The 18560-nt window shown below is 41.8% G+C and overlaps 5 non-coding genes across 5 annotated transcripts; all 5 read left to right on the top strand.

The window, feature by feature from the left end:
- Nucleotides 1-12603: 12603 nt before the first annotated feature.
- LOC120918086 lies at nucleotides 12604-12672 on the top strand. Its single transcript, XR_005744297.1, has one exon. It is a non-coding gene; the product is annotated as a small nucleolar RNA SNORD31 (small nucleolar RNA).
- Nucleotides 12673-12855: 183 nt separating this feature from the next.
- On the top strand, nucleotides 12856-12923 carry LOC120918105. Its single transcript, XR_005744315.1, has one exon. It is a non-coding gene; the product is annotated as a small nucleolar RNA SNORD31 (small nucleolar RNA).
- Nucleotides 12924-13080: 157 nt separating this feature from the next.
- LOC120918063 lies at nucleotides 13081-13144 on the top strand. The gene has a single exon (XR_005744276.1). It is a non-coding gene; the product is annotated as a small nucleolar RNA SNORD29 (small nucleolar RNA).
- Nucleotides 13145-13608: 464 nt separating this feature from the next.
- On the top strand, nucleotides 13609-13679 carry LOC120918071. The gene has a single exon (XR_005744283.1). It is a non-coding gene; the product is annotated as a small nucleolar RNA SNORD30 (small nucleolar RNA).
- Nucleotides 13680-16086: 2407 nt separating this feature from the next.
- Nucleotides 16087-16187, top strand: LOC120918117. The gene has a single exon (XR_005744326.1). It is a non-coding gene; the product is annotated as a small nucleolar RNA SNORD22 (small nucleolar RNA).
- The last annotated feature ends 2373 nt before the right edge of the window (nucleotides 16188-18560 follow it).

An 18560-nucleotide genomic window follows, 5' to 3' on the forward strand; every position in this document is an offset into this window, starting at 1 on the left:
TTCTGTCATTGCAATGTTTAAACTCTTCTAGTTTACAGAACGCAACTATGTCCTGGTCACGTCCAATAATAAGCATTACTTCCATCACTATGTCTACAGACATGGACCACGAGAAAATGGAAGTTTGTTTACTTCCGGTTTGAGAGTATTTAATTGACGGCCTGACAGCCAATAGGGTTCCCCTGATGAAGTCACGAGGTGCGTGACGTAACGCCGTAGGGAGTCAGCTCGATTCATACACCCGTACAAGCCGGAGGCCACTGGACGTCAGGCGGTACTTAGATCGCCGCGTCCCCGCGATTTTTAAATTTATTACTGCATGTGCCCATCCATGTTTGTTTATGCCATTCTGGCACAATAAATATTTTGAGTTTAACTCACTACACTATTGGAGGCAATTTTTTCTTCCTCCCCCATTGCATCTCCAACCCTGGATTACGGAGCCTGGAAGATCTGAAACACTTAGCAGTTGGAGCAGGAGGAGCAATTAACATTGGGAGAGACCAGACCATCACGCTTTGGAGATCACACTATATGCCTATATATAGCACCCTGCAGGTAAGGGCACAACACCTTTGAGAATATCTCACCATCTGTCTAAGGGAAAAGAGCAGAGGCTCAGAAGTTTTAAAACATCTGATTCATCTTCCTTATAGACTGTCTGTTATGATTTTCCATCTGAACATTTAATCATTTATTTTATTAAATTGTTGAACTTTCACGGATTGAGCACTTTTAGTGCTTTTTGGACACTTCCAGTTATAGAGAGGTTTTTGTTTGTACCATTTCAGGTCCACACCTCTTTTTAAAATTTCTGGATTATTTTAATTGTTTTTTTTCACCAACACCAGTCCAGTCACCTATTGTGTTTGTGCACATATCATTGTTATTACCTTTTGTTGTGATTTGGTCACCTAATTTGAAGCGCTTATCACTTTTTATATGTAAATGATTTTAGGGTGTTACCCTCAAACAGATGCTTTAAGCGAGTTATACCTTGACTCTTCCATTCTCTCGAGTCTTCTATGCTTGTTATTTCCTGTAGATTATTGTTATTCCATAGGGGGGAGAATTCTGTTTGACCACTATATCCCAATAAGGTCTTTATTGTGTGCCATACTTTAATAGCCAATTTTATAGTTGGAAATTTATGGGGGAAATAATCTGCCTCTAGGGCTTCCACCAACAATTTATGGGGATTACCCGTTAACATCAAGCGGCTAATAAAGCCGTCTCCCTCAAAGGTTCCACACCCTACCAAATGTTGCAGTTGTGACGCAATAAAATATAACTTTGGGTGTGGAACCGCCATACCCCCTTCTTTTACTGGCAGCTGGAGTGTTTGCAAACTTATCCTGGCTTGGCCTCCCCTCCATATAAGTTCTCTAAATAGCGATTCTATATTCTTGAACCATTTATATCCCAGCCATAAAGGTGCGTTATGGAGCAGGTATATTAATTGCGGTTGCCATATCATTTTGATTAAGTTGCATCGTCCTGCTACAGAAAGGGGAAGTCTTTTCCAGATATCACATTTATTTTTCCACTTTAGTAACAGTGGATCAAGATTTAAACTGGCGTATTGGGTAATATCTTTCGCTATCCAAATGCCTAGGTATTTAAATTTTGTGACCACGCTTAATTGAGAAGCACTTGGCAGGAGCTGGAGATCGACTGGATCCAGTGGTAAAAGGGCAGATTTTTCCCAGTTGTCAAACCTGAGAAATGACCAAAGTCATTTACCAGTTGTATCACTTTGTCTAGAGTGGTTTCTACATCCCCCAGAAAGAACAAGATGTCATCTGCAAATAATGCAATCTTGTCTTCCCCTTGGTGTCTTCTGAACCCCATTATGTCCGACCTCGCCCTGGCCATTATTGCAAGTGGTTCCATGGCGAGGGTGAACAGAAGGGGGGACAGAGGACACCCCTGTCTCGTCCCTCGCTCCAGTTGAAAAAATTCCGATGTCTCATTATTAATTTTAATTTTAGCTCTTGGCTCGCTATATAGTAATTTAACCCATCTAACAAAGCAAGGCCCGAAGCCGAATTTCTCTAATACTTCCCATAAATATCTCCATTCAAGGCTATCGAATGCCTTAGCGGCATCAAGAGATAACACTGCTCTGGGCCTCTCATTATCAGTTGGTATTTCTATATTTAAAAAAGTTCTTCTTATATTAATAGTTGTTGCCCTGCCTGGTATAAACCCTGACTGATCTGGGTGAATAAGTTTACTAATGGATCTATTTAAGCGAGTTGCTAAAATTTTGGCTAAGATCTTAACATCGGTAGGTAACAAAGAAATTGGGCGATAAGATGAGGGGAACAATTTATCTTTCCCCTCTTTATGAATCACTATGATAGTTGCTTCCAGCATTGAGTGGGGAAGAGTGCCTCCACTCTCAGCCCCCTCCAGAGCCTTCAACAACTCTGGTAGCAAAATCTCGCCAAATTTCTTATACACCTCGATAGGTAGTCCATCCGGGCCAGGGGATTTCTGGTTTGACATTGAAGTTACGGCTTGCTGAATTTCGTTTAACGTGATTGGTGCATCCAAGGCCTGTCTGTCCTCGTCTAGCAGGGTAGGGACTATTATTTTCTGAAAAAATGATTCCATAGCTCCACTCTCAGCCCCCCCTTTAGATTTGTACAATTCTTTGTAATATTCACAAAATGTTTGTAAGATCACCTGGCCGTCCATGGATATTTCTCCCCCTATTGTCTTTATTGCTGGGATATTTGACGGAGGGGAGTTAGTCCTACTCAGAAGGGATAGCATCCGCCCTACCTTCTCTCCCTCTCCAAACTGGCACTGCCTTTGTAGAGTCCGCTTGTTCTCCGCACATTTCAAAGTAGCTGTTTTATATTCTAGCTGTTTTGTCAACCATGTTTCCTGCGTGGCTGGGGTGGGTTGCTCAATAAACCTTACTTCAGCTTGAGTGGTCTCACGGGCCAACTTGCCCTCTTGCTCTCTCCCTTCCCTGGTAACTTACATTCTTGCATTCTTCAGGGTTGCTACGATCTGAAGATGGCTCCCCACAGCATTACAGGTGAGCAGTAAAGACTTGAATGTAGGGTACAATGTGGTGGTCATCAGTGATGATCTATATAGACAAGCATATATCTGACTTGTCAGTGAATGTAAACTTTTGTATCTGAGATGATAAAGACTAGAAAGGCCGGCTTCTGTTTTTAATTTCAACACTAAACTAGTTTCTCTTTCCTCAAGGTGCCTCTTCATTTTGATGTATGGTGAAGATGAAGACTACATCATATGGGTAGGTGTCATGACTCGATGAGGCTTTTTTTTTATTAATTTTTTTTTTTTTTAAATTATGTTTATTGAATTTTTCAAAATATTAGTGTACAAGCATTTTCAATAAAGCATTACACATCAAACTTTTGCGTTGAGAAACGCCAACTTCTTGTCTTACATAAGTTTAAATGAACTGACATATTATAAACTTTAATAAGTATATATATTTAAAGCAGGACTTAAGTAAATGGGGAGGGGAAATGATAAGAGAGAGGAGAGAGGTTTTTCTGTTTACTGAAATGAGTAAATAATATTACGTATCAATAGGCATATTCTATAATTTCATTTTGTTATGTGTTGACTAAAAACGTCCAGAATAAAGGTCAATTTTATCTAGAACAATCCATCAGGACTCCAGTAAGGCATGACATTCAGCGGAATTCACAAAGTGTGTCCAACAGGACCATTTATCAAGATACGATCTTGAAGAGCCCCTAGATTGATGAATTAATTCTTCCATTTTGGAAATATGGTTTACCTTACGTATCCATTCCGGAATGGTAGGTGGGAGATTTTGTTTCCACTTTGCTGGTATGCAAAGCCTCGCTGCGTTGATGAGGTGTATTATAATGGTGTCTTTGTAAACGGAGTGAGAGAGGCTAGACAAGTGTAGTAAGTATTGTCCCGCCGTGAAATCGGGAGAGTAAGTAGTTATTTGTACCATCAATTTATGTACTCCCGTCCAAAATTCAGCCAATACATTGCATTCCCACCAAATGTGTATCAAACTTCCCGGCGCGACCATACATCGCCAGCAAAGGGGCGATGTGTCGGGGTTAAATTTGTGAATGACCAACGGGGTCTTGTACCATCTTGAATAGATTTTGTATCCGTTTTCTTGTGTACAGATGTTCAATGTGCCTTTGTGGAATCGTTTAAATACATTCGCCCATTGATCATTCGTCACAGAAACTTGAAGGTCCTTTTCCCAGTGAAGGTTTGTGTTGTCCAATTGAGGGTCTACGTCAGAATTTAGAAGGTTATAAGTGAAGGAAATGAGGTGGCTCTGAGGGGATTCCCTAAAGCAAATTGTTTCAAATGGTGTCTTTGGCCTATACCATCCACTCATTGGTTCTAGCCTTTCAAGAAATCTAGTGATTTTAACATAATTGATATTGGAGATTTTACAATTAGGGTCAGTAGTTTGGAAGGATTCAAGAGACAAAAGGATAGTATTCTTAAAGAAATCTGTAGCTCTGTATAACGTTACTGGAAGAGTATCGGATGTCGATGCGTTACTGTCAGGAAGATAAATTTCAGGATTTATTGTGATTGGGGTAACTGGTCCATACATGGAAGACACCTTCTTCGTCTTACATAAATAACTGAATATCTTCAGGGACGCTCCTACCATGGGATGTGTTTTAGTTATACGAGGGATCTTTTTGGGGTTGATCCATGGTAGGTGTCTTATAGGTGCACTTGAAAAACAGGAAAGTTCCTCCAATGCTATCCAATCTTTGGATCGAGCATGCACTTGCCAGTCAATTATCTTGGATAGGTGGCAGGCCCAATAGTACTTGCGCAAATCCGGAACTCCGATACCTCCCAGATGCTTGGGTTCCACCAATTTGTCCCATTTAATTCGAGGTTGTTTCCCACCCCATATAAAGTTTACACAAATCTTACGAAAGGACGTGAAAAAAGAGCTGGGGATACAAATAGGCAGTGTCTGAAATAGGTATAAAAATCTCGGTAGGATGTTCATCTTATATTCGCACGACCAAACCATGAGAATAGTCCCTTATCCCATCTTGTTAAATCGGATCTAACCACATTCAATAATGGAACAAAATTATTAGAGTATATGTCATCTAAATGGGGGGACAAATTAACGCCTAAGTAGGACAATACTCTATCTTCCCAAACAAATGGGAAGTTCTTTTTGCATAGATTAACCTGGTCTGGAGGTAGGGAGATATTGAGGGCTCTGGATTTTGCAAAATTAATTTTCAGGTTGGACATGTCTTGGAAGATGGAAAAGTCTTTTAACAGATTGGGGAGTGTAATGATAGGATTAGTCAGAAATAATAGCACATCGTCAGCGAATGCAGCTAATTTATATTGTTTATCTCCAATGGTTATCCCCACAATGTCTTGATTGGCTCTGAGCCTACATAGGAGGGGTTCCAATATTAGAACGAAAATGATCGGTGATAATGGGCATCCCTGTCGAGTTCCATTGGACACAGAGAAAGCCTCCGACAGGCTGCCATTTATTTTGATCCTTGCTGTTGGGGAGGAGTAGAGAAGGTTGATATATTGTAGCATACGTTCGTTTAGTCCCATAAATCCCAATGCTGCGTGCATATAATCCCAAGCTATCCTATCGAAGGCCTTCTCTGCGTCCAATGAAAGTACAAATCCCGGGAACTTCGATACCAGTAACCAATTTTGAATGTTAAGGACCTTGATGGTATTATCCCTGGCCTCCCTCCCAGGAGTGAATCCCACTTGATCCAAAGAGATTAGGTTATTCAGGAGGGGTAATAGGCGGTTCGCTAATATTTTCGCATACAGCTTCACATCCATGTTCAGCAGTGAAATGGGTCTGTAGTTGGAAACTAGATTTTTGTCTTTGTTCGGTTTTGGGACCATCACTATATGTGCTTCAAGCAGATCTTTGGTCGATGTCCATTGGGTTGGATCCGAATTAAATGCTTTTTTAAAATGGGGGATTAGGAGTTCTTTAAAGGTTTTAAAATAATCAACCGAGAAACCGTCAGGGCCCGGGCTTTTCCCGACATTAAGTTGTTTGAGAGCTCCAAGAGCTTCACCTGTTTCCAAGGGCTTATCCAAGTCTTTGGCTATCTTTGGGTCAATCGGTTTGGGACAGTATGAACTTAGAAAATCAGTGATCATGGATCTCCTTGAACTTGAGTCGAATTTCGGCGTTGTGTCACGTAAATTATATAAATTAGAGTAGAATTTTTGGAACTGTCTGGTAATATCAGAAGTACAGGTTAATTTTTTACCTGTTGGATCATTGATAGAGTGGATGTTGTCAAATTTTTTGTTTGAAGCATTCAGGGAGTTAGCTAGAAGTCTGCCCGTTTTGTTACCAAATTCATAAAAGAATTTCTGCGAGTAAACTTTGTTACGTTTAATTTTTTCCTCCAATATTTGAAGTAATTCATTCCTGGCAGTAGTTAATTCAGCTAGTACATCTGATGCGAGTGAGCGTTTATGACTTCTTTCCAACATCTCTATTCGGTCAGTAAGTAGTTTTATACGTTCCCGCCTATCTTTATTCCTTTTTGCCAACAAGGAAATCAGCTCGCCTCTTAACACACATTTGTGGGCTAGCCATAATGTGGGAGGATGCACGTCAGACGTTGAGTTTTCCTTGAAATAATAAGAAATTGCAGAATCTAATTTTCGGATTATGTTTTTGTCATTTAATAATGAATTATCCAGTCTCCAAGGTTTCCGGGAAAGGGGTTTGTCTTCAATGGACAAACACATCGTAATGGGATTATGATCGGATAGGATCATGGGATCAATAGAAGTGTTGTCTAGTAATTCCAGGCCGTTTTGCGAAATATAAAAATAGTCTAACCTAGAGTAGGAATTGTGGGGGGGAGTAGAAGGTATAGTCTTTAGAAGAGGGGTTCATGGTGCGCCAGGAGTCGTGCAACGATAGACGGTGTAGCAATTTTTTAATTAAATTCAATGTTCTGTATGGGGTCTTGGAGGAGCCCGATGAGGTGTCTAAAAGGGGGTTCATTGTTAAATTAAAGTCTCCACCTAGTATCACTAGACCCGAAGCAAAGAGTTCTAGTGATTCTATTATGTCTGTAAAGAACGGGGCGTGAAGTCTATTTGGGGCGTATATGTTAGCCAGGGTTACCGATTGGTTGTATAGTGTACCTTTTATGAACAAGAATCTACCCTCCCTATCAACCTTAGTATCCAAAATTTGTATGGGACAGTGTTTAGATATCAAAATAGAAACCCCTTTGCTCTTGGAATCGGAGTTAGTGGCATGTAAGATGTGGGGAAAGTATTTATCGGTAAAGATGGTATAGTTATCAGTCTTAAAGTGTGTTTCTTGCAGGAAAATTATGTCAGAGCCCGATTTCTTTAGAAGTAGCAGAAGTTTTGACCTTTTTTCTGGTATATTGAGCCCTTTGGTGTTCAAGGAGTATAATTTGATCCTCCTTTTCGCAGCATTCATATTATTAGCGGAAAAGGACATTTCAGTAAATAGAATAGAATTGAATGATCAGATCTGGAAGAAGGGGAAAGAAAAAAAAAAAAAAAGAAAAAAAAAAAAAAAAGGGGGGGGAAGAAAAATAACAAAAATGAAATAATAAAAAGAGATAATCTACTGTATCTTTGAAACCTCCTGAAGGAGGATAGAAACCAAAATATAATATGTAACAATGTCTCTATGCCCTATACCTAAAAGGTGAGATAGGCAAAGATTGTTGCTACTTGGGGGTTGAAATCTAACTAAGTCCAAAATCAACAACAGGACTAAATCACTACCCGCCGCCACAACTGTGTATATAATAAATATTTACCGTAAGAGGCACATATATATTACAAAAGTTAGCCATTCACCCTACTGAAAAATAGATAAACATATATTGAACAAGAACCACGAGTGATGCGTACATGTACAGGTCATCTCACTCAGTTTGATTATCACAGAACTGGTAGTCATGCCGACCACCAGCTTGTGTGTAAACAAACACATTGCCAATGCAGGGAATTCACTGCTATAATGCAAATTGGGTTCACTAAAGGAAAATAATGCACAAGACTGGTATAACTAGTAGTCTAGAAAATGTGGATATAAAAGGGCGCTTTAAACCTAATATGTCAAGAAATAAGACATATTATTTGAAAAGTGCCCTGCCAGTATAAACGAAGTTACTTTTCAATAACCCTTCAGATATTATACCTAGAATTAATGTGAAAATTAGGAGAAAAGGGAGAACGGAAAACAGTTCTAGGCTTAAGTAAAACAAAACAATTCAAATTATTAATATTCTTTCCTCGCCCTCCTGGGCTTAGGTGTAGTTGTAGCTCGAGGATCGTTCACCGAATCTGCGCCGGGTGGCTGTCTGTCGTCCGATGATTGGGAACGTCGTCTCCGGACCCTGGAGGAGAATGTTTCCATCAGATCATCTCTAGCTTCGTCTTTTGCGGGAGTCTTAGCTCTAAAGTCTGCATACCAATTTGGCAAATCCATATACTCTATATCCATCGTTTTGCAGAATGACCGTAGGTCCTCCGGTACTCTCAGAACCGCAATGTGACCCTGATTATTGGCTTGTAGACCGAATGGGAACTTCCATTTGTATATGATCCCCTTGTCACGCAATTTGTCTAGGAGTGGTTTCACATCCCTCCTATTCTGCAGGGTAATATGAGACAAGTCTTGATAAAAGGAGATAACGTTTCCTTCATACACGTATTTAGCTCTTAGTCTAGCATTTCTGAGTATGTTTTCCTTAAGTAAGAAATCGTCTGTGACAGATTATGTCTCTGGGGGGATCAGATGGTTTGCCTCTCGGTCGAAGCGCTCTATGGATGCGCTCCATATTGATGGTAGTCTGCGGAGGACGTCCTAATAAGTTGTTAAAAATTCCAGTTATTATTGGAGTAATTTGATCTGCCTCCACCGATTCTGGGAGCCCCCTCACTCTCACATTATGCCTCCTGCTGCGATTTTCCAATTCCTCTACTTGGCGATTCAATTCCCTAAGGTGTAGGGTATTGGCATTAACTTTAGAATTGACATGACGCAGCGCTGCTCCTTGTTGCGCAGTATGTAATTCCACCTCTTGTACTCGCGCTGTAACTGCGCGGATCTCCACACTCAGTTCTGTAATGACAGCTGTCAGCGTGGTTTTTATGTCTGCCGCAACCAAGTTTAAATCATCCAGGTTTAGATTACGTTGTACCTCGCTCTTGGTTGCCGGTACTCGATCACCGTATGTGGGAATTTGATTAATTCCCAGTAAATGAGCTCCGTTGTTCCCAAGGGGGAGATTCTGTGATTCCGCCATTGCGGTATAGGGCTGAACAGATCAAGTAGTGGTAATTGCCCCAAGAGTCCTCCGTTTCGGGTAAAAATGGTATCAAAAGATTCCCTGGGGTTACGGGATGTCAAGTGGCCAATATGGGATGATCGGTCCTCTTACCGGCGCCTATATGTTCAAAGCTTCGTCCGTGGCGGCGGGAGCTTTCCGTTCAAGCTGCCATACCTGAGCTCGGCTAGACCACGCCCCCTCGATGAGGCTTTTTGAGGGCAATATTTGCTTGTAGAAATTAATGGCAAGTCCTGCAGTCACTGAAGTAGAGCTGAACCTAAAATCTAGTTTTGATCAGTAAAGAGGGTCTGTTATTTTTTTTTAATTTTATTTTTTTATTTCAACCATGGATACCAGTTGGTTTACTAGGTACATGCCACCCACTCCTACCTTCGATTTGGATTACTGGATTACATTGAGGTCAAGGGATGGTGTGTATGAAAAGCGCTGTAACATCCAATGTAATGGATGATTGAATAGTGAGTGCTACATTAGTTACTAACGTCACGCGGTGACATAGGATTGTATCCTCAGAACCACTTTATGGACGCAAAGCCCCTGGTCACACTGCAATTTGGCAGTTCCAATGCAGACAATAGCTTACTGAGGATAAAAAGGAAGTGAGAAATTCAAAGAGAAATAAACCATTTAGAAGGAAAGGGTAAGTGAACAAACAATGAACTAGCTTAAAGAAACCAATTTTAGAAAATAAAAGATGAGCCTTAACCCCTTTAAAGCAATTCAAAATCTTCACTATGGCAAAACCATAACCTGAAATGTGAGTGTTTGTTCAGAAAACCAGGTTCGTTCACCAACAGGAGCTTTCTGCCATGAAATTATTTTGGTGGAGAAAGTTTGAGTTGATCAATATTTCTAGGGGGGTCTAAAGCAGTACCGGGCTAAATCTGAATGACCAGCAAAATCTGCCCCTTGTAATTTTTTTATTTTTTTTTGAGATGTCAGTTAATATGCTTGTCGGAAGCTCCTACGTTTGCCCCATTGGTGTTTAAATATGAATACTTCATCTCTGGCCATTAAACTTGGTTCAGCACTACAAATTCTATTTGACATGTATGGAAACTTGCCAAACCTTGCCCTAGGCTTGTATGTTCAGTCTTGCTCCAAATGATGACTTAACAGTCTCGTTCGTCTGAAATATTTTGAAGAATATTCCTAGCATGGTGAAGTTCTGATGGAGTGTAGGTTAAAATGTTAACTTGTTGCTGCTATTCAGTGGCGTCTCCAGCTTTCATATTTAGGGGGGGCGCATGGGGGGACAGGGACAAAAGTAGGGGGGCCAACTATAAAATGCAATTTATTTATTTATATATATATATATATATATATATATATATATATATAATCTCCTGGGGCCCTTTACTACGATCCCACTATGGGCCCTTTCATATGTTCTGCAGTGAGCTCCCTTCCTACTATACTGGGGCCCCCCAGGGTGGCAGAACAAGAGATATGTCACCAGCACACCAAGAAAATATAAGGGTCCAAAGCAGTGGGAGAACTATCATTGTTGCAAAGGTTGTCTTGCCACCGGGCCCTGGTGTTCTGCCACAGTGGGGATCCCCAGCTGTCCTGTCCCTGCTATTTACAGCGCTGGTCTGGCATCTGTCTCCTTGGCAGCGGCGGCAGTCTATTAGGACCTAGTGCTGGTGACATTATGGGTGCATGCAGGGGAAGGCTGGCACTATTGGTTTTTAGAGAACTGACCCCCCAGCTGGTCACCTAGCAGCAGTAATGCTGTATAACCTTCTCTGTTGACATGCTGATCGGCATGTGATCCAGGTGATGCTCCCAGTCAGATCTAATAAACACAGTAACTATTAGCATCAAGAGTACAACCACATAAATATAATCAACCGTATGATCAGCAGCCGTGTGGGCTCTATGCCTGTAAAGTGTGGGCTTTGATCAATAAAATCACTGATATTTATGACTAGGATTTGACTAAGAGCATCACCTGGATTGCATCCCGATCAGCATGTCAGAGAAGGGTCCACTGCTGCTAAGCAACCTGCAGGGAGCTCAACTGTCTACAACCAATAGAGATGGGCTCGGGTGTGTTTGAAATCCCACATGCCCGATCACGCCAGGAAGCCGACACTCCACAGTGTTAATCAATGTATGGGCTGCCTTAGAGCTAAGACCAGCCATAGACAGTTTAAATCTCAGCTGGTTCAGCAGAAACTGGCTGAGATTTGAACCATTAATGAGCAGATTCTCTTATAATTATCACTAGTGGTTGCTGTATAGTCACTAGTGATAATCACTGTTTGTCGGGAGAATATAATTGCTGGGCAGGATATTCCCCTATCACCACTGTCTGTTGATGGGGGAATCATGCAAGTTTCTTTCCTGCAATCTGTGGATGCAGGAAAGAAATTTGCACCATATATTATCTGCCTAACTGAAAGTGAAAGTAAATTGTGAATGTTTTGAAAGAACAGGAGAGGGGGAGGGAGACAGATGGGGGGAGAGAGAAGGGATGGAGATAATGTAGTTCAGTGATTAGTGTACTGCAGTCTGCAGTGCACACACTTAAACACAGTCCAGGCTAGAATATCTGGTTGTGTGAGCGCTCGCATTATGCAGTGATGGCGAGCAGAGGGAGGGGGAGGAATCCCCCGCAGAGCTGACTGGGGACGCTCTCCCTCTCGGGGAGAAAAATACAAAAATTGCAACAAAAAAAAAAAAATTTTTTTTGGTGGGGCACAGCATGATGTTGGGGGGGTCAGGGCCCCCTCTGGCCCCCCCTAGGGACGCCCCTGCTGCTATTACAAAGCTAATGGCCCTGTGTTCACAGGTTACACACGGTGGAACATATGAAGACAAGATTTCTGTGGGATAAATCGAGGTAAGCACTGTCTGCATGTTTTTAAAATGCTTCTGGTCTGAAGGGATGAAATCTATGTATATGGACGACACGCGTCTCATGGCAGAGTCACCAAAGCCCTGATCAGACCAGATGTACCAGAGTATAGCAAACTTGGATGTGCACACTTAACAATGCATTTGTGTTACAGATCTCTGTGGCCTAGAGAAGACCTTGATATGAGACGGGTAAATTCCATATTTTACCTCATTGCTACTTTGATCCTAAAGCTGCATTTTTGAGTTGCTCATAAATGATAAAAAAAAATGGCTGAAAGCTTATGGAGTTGGCTTATCCTTGAAGCTGCACAGCGAATTGAAGAAATTTTAGCAGAAATGTGATAGTGAGCATAATTGACTTTATGATGACTTTATACCGCCCCAGTCTGATGTTTGGTGACTGAGTGGTTTGTTCTGATTGTCCACATTAAGGGATGTGCTCTGAAATTTAGGATATAAACTGCTCTACATATGTACACTTGCTGGGAGATTCTGACAGTCAAATTTCCCTGTAGGTATCCCTGGCACTCTGAATGGCAACACCGGCTGGGTTTTATGTACAGGTAAGTGAGTAACCTTGTTCCCGGTTCAAATATTTCATGTTTAGAATTTTGTGATGACATCTTACCGCCCCAGTCTGATATTCTGTGACTGAGTGGTTAATTGTGACTGAGAAATATATTCTGAGTTTCTCTATTTAAAGAGGTCCTCTGAAATCCTTTCCCTGTCCTAAAGATGTCTTTCTCTTCACAGAAAATGAAACTGCTCCATCCTGTGGGGTAAGTAAAATTCTATGTTTTGAGGGAGGGGGTCAGGTGGAGTTGGGGGATCACTGCAGTGATGAGTCAACTAGCTCACTTTGAAAAATAATGAAACGCTTCGAACTCCTGAGCAGTAGCTACTGGAAAGATGTGGGGTTTTTTTTTTTTCTTTAAAGTTGAACTTAATATATATTTTGGTTGCAGGGTCTCAGAAAATTGATTTGCAGATCTCCTCTTGAAGGAAATGAATGGTAAGTGATGGTAAAAATTCAATTGATTGTAAAACTAGGTAACCTGAGAAGTAGACATTGCAATACTGAACAATTTGCAACTTTGTAGAGCCGCTGTAACTTAAACTACCACTGCTTCCCAGTGATCATTGCAACCCATTTATGGAATGGGGCTTCAGCATTGCCAACAATCCTCTAGTTAATGTTCTTGTGTAGCAGTGGGTCAACTGCCTCAAATAAGGGGATCAGCTAAATGCTTGTATAAACGTGCATAAACTGGTGCAGGTTAATGGCACAATTGCATTGCCAGTAGTTGTATGAAAGCTTTGCTCATGAGTGTAGATAAGCTAGTGTGTGAACTTTCTTAAAACTGATGATGATTTATCTCTTGGAATCTCGTTCGTCTGAATTCTGATGAGACCTTATTATAACTGATGGTTTTAAAAATTTAGCTTTGTGTTCTTGGTGGTTTGATGTTGCAGATGTCTGACCTGCTGAATCTTTTTAACAGGTATCGATGGTCGGTACTACATGGGGATGGCCAGAACTGAAGACATGACGCATGTAAGCTATGCAACTAAAATATGTGAATAGGGCAAAAATGTTGACATGCTCCCAACAGTTTATTCCTAATGCTTATGGGGGGACACAATGATGAATAATCCACTATACCCTGAGCTGGCCTTGTGTTGGCTGTGACAAGGATTGTCGCTATACTGAAGAGATCCCCTTTAGCTGTAGAATCAGACTGGTTTTTGTAACTACGTGTGTCTTTACATATTTCACTTTGTTTTTCAGCTTTCAACTGGAGGAAAATTGGTTTTAAGGTAAGACTTAAACTACATTACATTTTCACAGTTCTGCCTAATTGCACCATGTGCAAATGTAACGATACATTTGGGAGATCCCTACCAGTAACAATAGTTTGCAACTAGGTTCACACATGCCAACTGCAGTTGCAGTCTTTTAAATGAAGTCCAGTTTTTTGTTCACTGGTTCAGGTGCATGTTTACTTTAAAGCGGGGGTTCACCCGGACATAACTTTTTACCCTTAGATTCCTGCTCATTTTGTCTAGGGGAATCGGCTAATTTTTTTTAAAGCGAAGCTGTACTGTTTAGAGCGATCTTCCCCACCGCTTCCGGGTATGGGCTGCGGGACTGGGCGTTCCTATTTTGATTGACAGGCTTCCGACGGTCTCATCCATCGCGTCACGATTTTCCGAAAGTAGCCGAACGTCGGTGCGCAGTATAGCGCCGCACCGACGTTCGGCTTCTTTCGGCTACTCGTGACGCGATAGATGCGACCGTCGGAAGACTGTCAATCAAAATAGGAACGCCCAGTCCCGAAGACCCATACCCGGAAGCGGCGGAGAAGATCGCTCTCTAAAACGGTAAGTACAGCTTCGATATTAAAAATACTAGCAGATTCCCCTAGACAAAATGAGCATTAATCTAAGGTTAAATTATTTTTAGGGTGAACTCCCTCTTTAATTCACACCTGAACCCAACCATACCCAATCTCGCAGTATCTTCAAAAATGGACTGCAGCTGTCCTGGACATTTGTGAACTACCAGCTCCATTGCAAACAGGTCTGTTTCACATGGGATTCAAAACTCGTCCGTTTTTGCATATGTGAACTGAGCCTTAAAGGGATCTTTAGGGCTTGGGTCCCCTTCACTAATCCTGGCCCCCTCCATCCTGTTGAGTGACCCCACAGCAAGCTATGATGCAGTTGTGTCCATTTAAACATTTAGCTGTTCAGCCCCACTTCTCCTGATTGGCCAACTCTAACAGTGGGAGCCAATAGTGCTGCTGTTGTGTCAGCCAATCCAAAATCTCAGGTGGCCAAGGGACTCGTGGACAGAAGTGCTGGGGAGGCTCCTAAACACAGGAGGCTTTATCTTCATGCATCGAGATAAAAAAACTTCTGCCATAAAAACTCCTTTAAAGATTTAATCTAGGCTATGTAGCCCATGTGCAACATGCTTGTCTCAAATGAAATGCAGAATTTTCATTATTTTTTGGTGGGGAGCTGTTGGAGCTGCACGATTGAATTAACTAATTCTACCCCACCACAATCTTGACAAATTTTACTAGTTCAGTGCTCTGCTCACAACTGTCAAAATAAACAGGCCAAGTTTATCACCACATCCATAGCTGGAGATAAAAAAAAACATTACACTGTCTGTAAATAGAAGTTAGTTTAACCACTTAAAGACCTTTTTTCTAATACTTGATGTTTTGGGCTAAAGAATTAAAACCCTAAACTTTTTTTTTAGCAGAGACCCTAGAGCACAGGTGTCAAGAAGGCCTGCAGGCCAAATCTGGCCCTCCAATTTCATGTGGCCCTCGCACCTACTGCATCTGTGTGAGGGCTCCAGACCCTTGTGTTTTGCTTTCAAGCAATGCATTCGTCTTCCCAGCGGCAGTATAAGCAAAGGAGTGCACTGTAAGGGAGAGTGGGGGACTCCATTTCTGATGGTGGGTTGGCTCTGGACATCTAATGTAAGGGGATTGCACTGGACATCTAATCTTACAGATACAACTGGCCCTTTTGAGGTCAATCATAGTACTGATGCAGCCCACAAAGAAATTGAGCTGGACACCCCTGCCCTAAAGAAAAAAAATAACACCGTTTTCATAGTTGTCTTTCAAATGCAATTTTTTGGAGAAAAAAAAAACACTTGAATTCAACAGTGAAGTTGTCACTTTTTTCTATATGAAAGATGTTGCATCATAATTGTGAGAATTTATCTTCTAAGCAAAAAATGATTGTAATTTTGGCCAGAATCATCCAGCTCTAGAAGCTGTGGAGGATGATAGCAAGAGCTTTGTATCTGAATGATCCCCAAGGATGAAACCTTCACATGTCCGACCATCTGATCTCCACCAGAGCCTGAAAAGGTGAACCCACTGGTGTAGTCATGGATGGAACAGTCTGAGGGGATTGACTTCTAAAGCAATGTTAAGTACTGTTTAAGCATCCAAGATTTGTACTGGGTTTTATTTATTTTTTGTAGGTTTAAAGAATTGTGAAGACCTTCAAAAAAATTACAAAAGCACTGCATTGACCTTTCCGTCCTGAGACCAATCTTGCCCAACAGTGGTGTTTGGAACTCATCAGCTCAAACCTCCAGATTTTTGTAGTGCATCCTTGGCACTGCCCTTAACATCGATTGGACAAGATGGGCTTCTGTTTCCAATAATGTAGTTAAATAAAAATGTTTTGATAAAATTGGGTGTGGATTTTATTTTCTCAAACTAAACTTGTAAACCTACATGAGAACTGCTCAATTTTAGGGCACTTGGATAACAAAGTACAACATGGGTATTTAAGATTGTAAATGTTAACTATAATCTATGAACATAATCTCAAATGATCCCAAAAAACCTCTCTAGGACAACTGAAAAGGTAAGGTATTAAGACATTGGGGGGGGGGGGGGCAGAAATGCTGTATTTGGTTATGAAGTTGCTCATTAAATACAATTCACCTGGCTGTACCTTATGCACCTAGTCCTTAAGGATAAGGCCAATCTTCAGCTAAGAGGTACCAAGCCATTAGATTTTTCACTGGTACTACCAGAGAAGGAACACAAATATGGGCTAGTACTGTAAAGGTAAAACGGGGCATAAATTTGCCTGAGGAGTTCTAAATGTTTAGAGCTGGTGGCGGAATTGATGGGACGGGTCCACAGTACTGGCTCTGCTGAGATGGGGTTTAACTAGAAAGTGATGGGCCTGCTTCTGGGCGATGGCTTGATGTTTGGGCTGTGATGTAGTAGCTTCCAGCGCTGTGCTCTTTAGGATTCTTGTGTAAATTCATCCTTGAGTGGTTAAAGGTTCAGTTTTTTACCTTCATGCATCAAAGTAGTCCCCTGCAGAAGGCCCTCCCAAATTCTTGAGCACATCACAATCCAGCAATGGGCACAAGCTTTTGGCTCTCTGGGGGACTCCTTGTTGGCAGAGACAGCTGTAGGGGCCAATGGCCCCTGCCAATCGGGTAGCCAATAAGAGGGGGTGGGGTTGAGCCACAGCACTTGCCATGAGGGAGGGACCATGAGTGCTAGCAGGAGACCTGAAGAGGATTTGGGGCTACTCTGCACAAAGCAGGTAAGTGACTGGCTTTCTAAAGCATTTTATTGCCACTTTAAAGTAGTTCACCCAACACATCTACAGACTAACCTATCTAACCTGGTAAAATCGCTATACATGGCTTTTGATGCAGGCATTGCTGTGGAGGCAGCTGCAGAGGAGGTAGCTGACAATTACATAGGAACTTTATGGTTGACATCTCCCCATTTCCCTGCTGTGACCTGCGGAGCTTCCACCATGTGGAGGGAGGGGATGGAGATGGGATCCAGTGCGATAGGAAGAGGGAAATTATGAAACTTGCATGAGCATCAGTGATGTGCCCCATGTTCTTATTGTAACCAGTCATCTAATGCTGGACACCTAGGAGCTGTGGCTGAGGAATGTGTGCATGATCCCAGAACATGCTGCACCTTATCCATTAATGGTTCCCTCATGCATCATTACCCCTATGTTTGTGTGGTGTGACTTTGGTGCAGCACTGGTTTCATGCAGTGCATTTTTATGAGGCTTGGAGCTTATTCCTGTATTTATCTTAATACAGCAGACCATTTAAATGGGCTGGTGTATCTGTCCACAATGGGCCTGTCTGTGACTATCCCACCACTAATGGGCTATTCTAGACTTCTTTAGCATGCAATGTGTACTGTCATTCTTTGCCTCCATTCACAAAGCATTGTGTTCCAGGAGAAAAATACTGGTGGTAGGTTATCAAAACTAGAGCAACTGTTTTTTCTGAGAAGCAATCGGCTTGTTCTATTTCTCCCTGGTCACTAATTGGAGGAAGCTAAAGTGAATGCATGATTTAAATAAAAAAAAAATCTGGTGGGGGTTTCACTGGGCTCATGTAAGAATTTCTAAGCTCCTGGCCTTTCACCCTTTGTCTTATTACTGTTGGGCTTTTTCTTGGTGGCTGGGTGTGAGGCTCTGCCATGCTTTCCCTTGCTTACTGAGCACATGGCTGGATGTGGAGGGTGCAGTCCTTGTCTTGTGTCAATGATGAGACTTATCACAGACCTGTTCTGAGAATTCTTTGAGGACAGCTTTTGTCTCTGAGCAACACCTGATGGCAAGGCTAGTAAAATGTAATTGGTGTAAGTTTAAAGTTCCCCCCCCCCCCCTCTTGGGTACCAGACATGTGTGGCACAATTGGTTAGTGTTCTATTCTGAGGTTTGAGTGACAAGGTCTCTAGTCCATGATGTAGAAGTAGCCCTGCCACAAGGTTGATG

The sequence above is a fragment of the Rana temporaria genome, chromosome 11 (genome assembly GCF_905171775.1).
Source record: "Rana temporaria chromosome 11, aRanTem1.1, whole genome shotgun sequence".
Taxonomy (NCBI): Eukaryota; Metazoa; Chordata; class Amphibia; order Anura; family Ranidae; genus Rana; species Rana temporaria.